Genomic DNA, 7,500 nt, shown 5'->3' on the forward strand with positions numbered 1-7,500 from the left:
ACCAAGGGCGACAGAAGCAGCGGCGGCAGCGGCGGAGGGGGACGCCCCCCTTGCCGCCCGCGGCGCGCCGCAGGGGGCCCGCCACCCGGGCGGGTGACGGCCGCCTCGCTCGGCTCAGCTTGCCTTGCCCGGAATTCTCTTGCCTTGGCTAAGCCGCCCCCGCCGCCCAGCGCTGCTCGCGGCCGGCACCCACGGGGCACCCGGACCGAGGCCGGCACCGGCGCCCGGCGTGCTTTAGGACACCTGAGAAACTGGCGGGGCCACACGGCCGTCACAGAGCTGGGTTCGGTGAAGCCGCTCCCGGGAAAGGAGGGCTGACACCTCGCGTGCGACGGGAAGCGAATTGGAAAGGAGACCACCCTGCCTGAACACCGGACACCGCCGCGCCTCCCCGGGACGGAGAGCACGGAGGAGCCGGCCCGCCGAGGGCCCTCTCCGACGCGACCCGAAATGCCTCATCGATCGGGGATAGGAGAAAAGGCGAGAGACGGGAGGGAGCAAAGAGCGCTCCCGGAGGCCCCACGGCCACGGTCCTGGGACAGCCGACAGCCGCGCGCGTGCCAGCCGCTCACCCGGGGGTGGGCAACCAGACACGGGGGCCCTGCGTGCGAGTGAGAGGGACGCGTCTGGTGGAGGGGTGCTACGGGACCTGAACACCGGCGTTTGACGGCCGGCCCGCCCCGCAGCCCCTCCGACGCGCCCCGGGTATGCCAGAACGATCGGTGATAGAGAAAAGCAAGAGAATCGAGGGGGAGCAAAGAGCGCTCCCGAGGCCCCACGGCCACAGTTCCTGGGACAGCCGACAGCCGCGCGCGCCAACCGCCACCCGGGGGTGGACGGCCAGACAGACGCGGGGCCCTGCGTGCGAGCGAGGAGGCGACGTCTGCGAGAGGTCCGGCGTGGAGCCTCCGCGGCGCGCCCCTGGGTGAACGCCTCAGCGGGCGCTGGCTGCGGGTGTGGATCAGGCAAAATGCGGGGGGGAGCGGGAGGCTGCCGCCGTCCACCCGCTCGGGAGCACGGTTCCCTGGGGACTGAGCACGAGAGGACCGGGGGAAAGCCGCGGCAGGCTTGTCTCCCCCGGTCTTCCGGCATTCGAAAGTGCCGGTGACCGCCGCCGGCCACCGCTCTTCGCCCTGCCCAGCGGGGAGACGCCTACCCCGGAGCAACAAATTTCGTTCGGTAATGCACGCGTGTCTGCCAGGAGAGTAGCCAGAGGTGCCGCCCCTCACCTCTGCTTTCAGCGGGAAGTCAGCCCGCAGGATGCGCGTTCGCGCTGGAAGCCCTTAGGAGCCGAGTAAGTACTCCCTCCCATATACGGAAAATCACGTCTCTACCCCCGGACGGCCTCAAGAGCGCAGGCACTGCCCACCGGGGAGGCGCGCCAAACACGCCGCCTCTTACGATGACACAACTGGAGGTAACGAAAAACAGCGACCCCTTCGGCGGCTGGAAGTGCGTGCTCCGGACACAAGGTCTACCCGGCCACTCCGGCACTAAGTACCGCCGGAGCCGGGTAGACGTGACAGCCGATCCGGTCCCCGGAGCCGGGTAGACCTGACAGCCGGTCCGGTCTCCGGAGCCGGGTAGACCTGACAGCCGAGGTGGTCCCCGGAGCCGGGTAGACCTGACAGCCGATCCGGTCCCCGGAGCCGGGTAGACCTGACAGCCGACGCGGTCCTCGGAGCCGGGTAGACCTGACAGCCGATCCGGTCCCCGGAGCCGGGTAGACCTGACAGCCGATCCGGTCCCCGGAGCGAGGTAGACCTGACAGCCGGTCGGGTCCCCGGAGCGGGGTAGACCTGACAGCCGAACCGGTCCCCGGAGCCGGGTAGACCTGACAGCCGATCCGGTCCCCGGAGCGAGGTAGACCTGACAGCCGATCCGGTCCCCGGAGCCGGGTAGACCTGACAGCCGATCCGGTCCTCGGAGCCGGGTAGACCTGATAGCCGATCCGGTCCCCGGAGCCGGGTAGACCTGACAGCCGATCCGGTCCCCGGAGCGAGGTAGACCTGACAGCCGATACCGACCCCGGAGCGAGGTAGACCTGACAGCCGACCCGGTCCCCGGAGCCGGGTAGACCTGACAGCCGATCCGGTCCCCGGAGCCGGGTAGACCTGACAGCCGATACGGACCCCGGAGCGAGGTAGACCTGACGGCCGCTCCGGTCCCCGGAGCCGGGTAGACCTGACAGCCGATCCGGTCCCCGGAGCCGGGTAGACCTGACAGCCGATCCGCTCCCCGGGGCCGGGTAGACCTGACAGCCGACCCGGTCCCCGGAGCGAGGTAGACCTGACAGCCGATACCGACCCCGGAGCGAGGTAGACCTGACAGCCGATCCGGTCCCCGGAGCCGGGTAGACCTGACAGCCGATCCGGTCCCCGGGGCTAGGTAGACCTGACAGCCGGTCGGGTCCCCGGAGCCGGGTAGACCTGACAGCCGATCCGGTCCCCGGAGCCGGGTAGACCTGACAGCCGATCCGGTCCCCGGAGCGAGGTAGACCTGACAGCCGGTCCGGTCCCCGGAGCGAGGTAGACCTGACAGCCGACCCGGACCCCGGAGCCGGGTAGACCTGACAGCCGACCCGGTCCCCGGAGCGAGGTAGACCTGACAGCCGATCCGGTCCCCGGAGCCGGGTAGACCTGACAGCCGGTCGGGTCCCCGGAGCCGGGTAGACCTGACAGCCGATCCGGTCCCCGGAGCCGGGTAGACCTGACAGCCGACCCGGACCCCGGAGCCGGGTAGACCTGACAGCCGGTCCGGTTCCCGGAGCGAAGTAGACCTGCCCGCCTATCCCCGGAGGCGGGTAGAAGTTGCAGCCGAGCCGGTCCCCGGAGCCGGGCACACCGGGCAGCCGGTGTGGGGTGGGGGTGATATTTTTGTTTTTTCTTTTCGTTCATGATTTAAGCGTCACCGGCACAGCGGCCAGCCTGACCCGGGTCCTCCCTTCCAACAAGTGCGTGCGGGCAGGTGGGGGGTGGGGGGGTGGGGGGGCGGCGGGGGGGCCGGGGGCTCATAAATAATTTTGATTTATCACCGGGTGGTGATAAATAATTTTGATCTTTTTTTTTCGTTCACGTTTTTAGCGTCACTGGCACAGCCGCCAGCCTGACCCGGATCGTCCCGGCGGGGGGGGGCGGGGGGGGGGGGGGCTGTCGGGCGAGGGGGGGGTATGTGGGTGGGGGGAGGGGTTGGGGTGGGCGAAAAACTAAGTTTCAACTTTTTTTTGTTCGTGATTTAAGCGCCAGTGGCAGAGCCGCCACCCTGACCCGGATCAGGTCGGGGGCGGGGGTGGGGGTGGGGCGTGGCGGTCCGCGGCTTCGCGCCCTGCGCGGGCGCGCGAGCACACCACTGCCCGGCAAGCGGCAGCGGCGGGGAAGGGGTGCCGGTGCAGAGGCAGGCGAGAGCGGGCAGCGAGCGGGCGGGGAGCACGGCGCAGAGGTGGGCCGGGGAGAGGGCGGCAGGCACGCGGTGCCTCTTTTCGGAGTAGGTTTTGGGTCGGTAAGGTGGGGGGGGGGGGGGGGGGGGGGGGGGGCGTTGTGTGTGCTGGGGGCGGGGGCGGGGGGGTTCAGTGGGTTCTCCAGCCGCGGCAGGGGCGGGCAGGCGCGCAGCAGAGCGAGCGAGCGAGCGGCTGAGAAAGGAAGGCGGGAGCGCCGGGGCACGGGCACGGGCACGGCCAGGGCCAGGGGCGCGGCAGGGTAGAGACTCGGCAGCCGGGGTTAGATCCCCGCTCGCCACCGGGAATCCCTTAACCCGCCCGGGCACGGAGCCGGCAGGGACTCCGCTGGGTCCTAAAGTCTCCCGCCGTCCTTGCCGGGGCGGGGTGGGGGGGGGTGGCAAACCTGCCCGAGGGCAGCGTGGGGAGGGGGCGGCCGGATTCGCAGTGAACCGGGTGGTGAATAGAGGCGGGGGAGGGGGGGGTGAAGGGGGACAGCGGGGTGTGGCGGGGGGGTGGGTGGTAATTCGGTGGCGGCAGCGGGGCTTGGGGGGAGACACTCTGTCTGCGTCTGCGTCTGCCGCACGCGAGAGGTTCGGGCCCGTTGGAGGGGGTGGGGTGGGTGTTGTGTGCACGTGTGCGTGCGGCGGCAGACGGGGCTTTGGGGCTGGGGGAGAGGCCTGCTGGGGGGGGTGAGAGGCGAAGGGGGGAATGGGAAGGGGCGGGGGAGATGGTGCACCCGTGTGCAAGTGCCTCGGTGTGCGCGCAGTTGGGGTGGGGCAGATGTGACCCAGACGCCTGGGTGCCTTGGGGAGCACTTGTGGGGCAGCCGGGGGGCACAGCTGGGGCAGCCATGAGGCATTTGTGGGGCAGCTGTGGGGCCAGCGGCACCCGCAGGCCTGTCTTCCCTGGGGGGAGACGGCAGGCCCACAGACCCGCTATTCCCTGGGGAGCACCTGCAGGGCAGCCGTGGGGCAGGGCTGGGGCAGTACTTGTGGGGCAGATGTGACCCAGAGGCCTGCTGTTCCTCGGGGAGCACTTGCGGGGCAGCCGTGGGGCACTGCGGGGCAGCTGTGGGGCCGGGGCACCAGCAGGCCTGTCTTCCCTTGGGGGGAGAAGGCAGGCCCGGAGTCCCACTATTCCCTGAGGAGCAGCTGCAGGGCAGCCATGGGGCAGCGCTGGGGCAGTACTTGTGGGGCAGATGTGACCCAGAGGCCTGCGGTTCCTCAGGGAGCACTTGCGGATCAGCCGTGGGGCAGAGTTTGAGAAGCTGTGGGGCCAGAGGCACCCGCAGGCCTGCGTTCCCTGAAGCAGACTGCAGGCCCAGATGCCTGTGGCTCCTCGGGGAGCACTTGCAGGGCAGCTGTGGGGCAGCACTTGTGGGGAAGATGTGACCCAGAGGCCCGCTGTTCCTCAGGGAGCACTTGAGGGGCAGCTGTGGGGCCAGGGGCACCCGCAGGCCTGCCTTCCCTGGGGGGAGACGGCAGGCCCAGAGGCCTGCGGTTCCTCGGGGAGCGCTTGCGGGGCAGCCGTGGGGCAGCACTGGGGCAACACTTGTGGGGCAGATGTGACCCAGAGGCCCCGCTGTTCCTCGGGGAGCACTTGTGGAGCAGCTCTGGGGCCCTGCGGGGCAGCTGTGGGGCCAGGGGCACCCGCAGGCCTGCCTTCCCTGGGGGGAGACGGCAGGCCCAGAGGCCTGCGGTTCCTCGGGGAGCGCTTGCGGGGCAGCCGTGGGGCAGCACTGGGGCAGCACTTGTGGGGCAGATGTGACCCAGAGGCCCCGCTGTTCCTCGGGGAGCACTTGTGGAGCAGCTCTGGGGCCCTGCGGGGCAGCTGTGGGGCCAGGGGCACCCGCAGGCCTGCCTTCCCTGGGGGGAGACGGCAGGCCCAGAGGCCTGCGGTTCCTCGGGGAGCGCTTGCGGGGCAGCCGTGGGGCAGCACTGGGGCAGCACTTGTGGGGCAGATGTGACCCAGAGGCCCCGCTGTTCCTCGGGGAGCACTTGTGGAGCAGCTCTGGGGCCCTGCGGGGCAGCTGTGGGGCCAGGGGCACCCGCAGGCCTGCCTTCCCTGGGGGGAGACGGCAGGCCCAGAGGCCTGCGGTTCCTCGGGGAGCGCTTGCGGGGCAGCCGTGGGGCAGCACTGGGGCAGCACTTGTGGGGCAGATGTGACCCAGAGGCCCCGCTGTTCCTCGGGGAGCACTTGTGGAGCAGCTCTGGGGCCCTGCGGGGCAGCTGTGGGGCCAGGGGCACCCGCAGGCCTGCCTTCCCTGGGGGGAGACGGCAGGCCCAGAGGCCTGCGGTTCCTCGGGGAGCGCTTGCGGGGCAGCCGTGGGGCAGCACTGGGGCAGCACTTGTGGGGCAGATGTGACCCAGAGGCCCCGCTGTTCCTCGGGGAGCACTTGTGGAGCAGCTCTGGGGCCCTGCGGGGCAGCTGTGGGGCCAGGGGCACCCGCAGGCCTGCCTTCCCTGGGGGGAGACGGCAGGCCCAGAGGCCTGCGGTTCCTCGGGGAGCGCTTGCGGGGCAGCCGTGGGGCAGCACTGGGGCAGCACTTGTGGGGCAGATGTGACCCAGAGGCCCCGCTGTTCCTCGGGGAGCACTTGTGGAGCAGCTCTGGGGCCCTGCGGGGCAGCTGTGGGGCCAGGGGCACCCGCAGGCCTGCCTTCCCTGGGGGGAGACGGCAGGCCCAGAGGCCTGCGGTTCCTCGGGGAGCGCTTGCGGGGCAGCCGTGGGGCAGCACTGGGGCAGCACTTGTGGGGCAGATGTGACCCAGAGGCCCCGCTGTTCCTCGGGGAGCACTTGTGGAGCAGCTCTGGGGCCCTGCGGGGCAGCTGTGGGGCCAGGGGCACCCGCAGGCCTGCCTTCCCTGGAAGCAGACTGCAGGCCCAGATGCCTGCGGTTCCTCGGGGAGCACTCGCGGGGCAGCCGTGGGGCAGCACTTGTGGGGCAGACGTGACCCAGAAGCCTGCTGTTCCTCGGGGAGCACTTGCAAGGCTGCTGTGGGGCACTGGTGGGGAAGCTGTGGGGCCAGGGGCACCCGCAGGCCTGCCTTCCCTGGGGGGAGACGGCAGGCCCAGAGGCCTGCGGTTCCTCGGGGAGCACTTGTGGGTCAGCCGTGGGGCAGCACTGGGGCAGCACTTGTGGGGCAGATGTGACCCAGAGGCCCCGCTGTTCCTCGGGGAGCACTTGTGGAGCAGCTGTGGGGCCCTGCGGGGCAGCTGTGGGGGCAGGGGCACCCACATGTCTGCCTTCCCTGGGGGGAGACGGCAGGCCCAGAGGCCTGCGGTTCCTCGGGGAGCGCTTGCGGGGCAGCCGTGGGGCAGCACTGGGGCAGCACTTGTGGGGCAGATGTGACCCAGAGGCCCCGCTGTTCCTCGGGGAGCACTTGTGGAGCAGCTGTGGGGCCCTGCGGGGCAGCTGTGGGGGCAGGGGCACCCGCAGGCCTGCCTTCCCTGGGGGGAGACGGCAGGCCCAGAGGCCTGCGGTTCCTCGGGGAGCGCTTGCGGGGCAGCCGTGGGGCAGCACGGGGGCAGTACTTGTGGGGCAGATGTGACCCAGAAGCCTGCTGTTCCTCGGGGAGCACTTGCAAGGCTGCTGTGGGGCACTGGTGGGGAAGCTGTGGGGCCGGGGGCACCCGCAGGCCTGTCTTTCCTGAGGGCAGACGGCAGGCCCGAGGCATGCTGTTCCTCGGGGAGCACTTGCGGGGCAGCCGTGGGGGCAGTACTTGTGGGGCAGATGTGACCCAGAAGCCTGCTGTTCCTCGGGGAGCACTTGCAAGGCTGCTGTGGGGCACTGGTGGGGAAGCTGTGGGGCCGGGGGCACCCGCAGGCCTGTCTTCCCTGGGGGGAGACGGCAGGCCCAGAGGCCTGCGGTTCCTCGGGGAGCGCTTGCGGGGCGGCCGTGGGGCAGCCGTGGGGGCAGTACTTGTGGGGCAGATGTGACCCAGAAGCCTGCTGTTCCTCGGGGAGCACTTGCAAGGCTGCTGTGGGGCACTGGTGGGGAAGCTGTGGGGCCGGGGGCACCCGCAGGCCTGTCTTCCCTGGGGGGAGACGGCAGGCCCAGAGGCCTGC

Source organism: Rissa tridactyla, unplaced genomic scaffold (genome assembly GCF_028500815.1).
Source record: "Rissa tridactyla isolate bRisTri1 unplaced genomic scaffold, bRisTri1.patW.cur.20221130 scaffold_638, whole genome shotgun sequence".
NCBI lineage: Eukaryota > Metazoa > Chordata > Aves > Charadriiformes > Laridae > Rissa > Rissa tridactyla.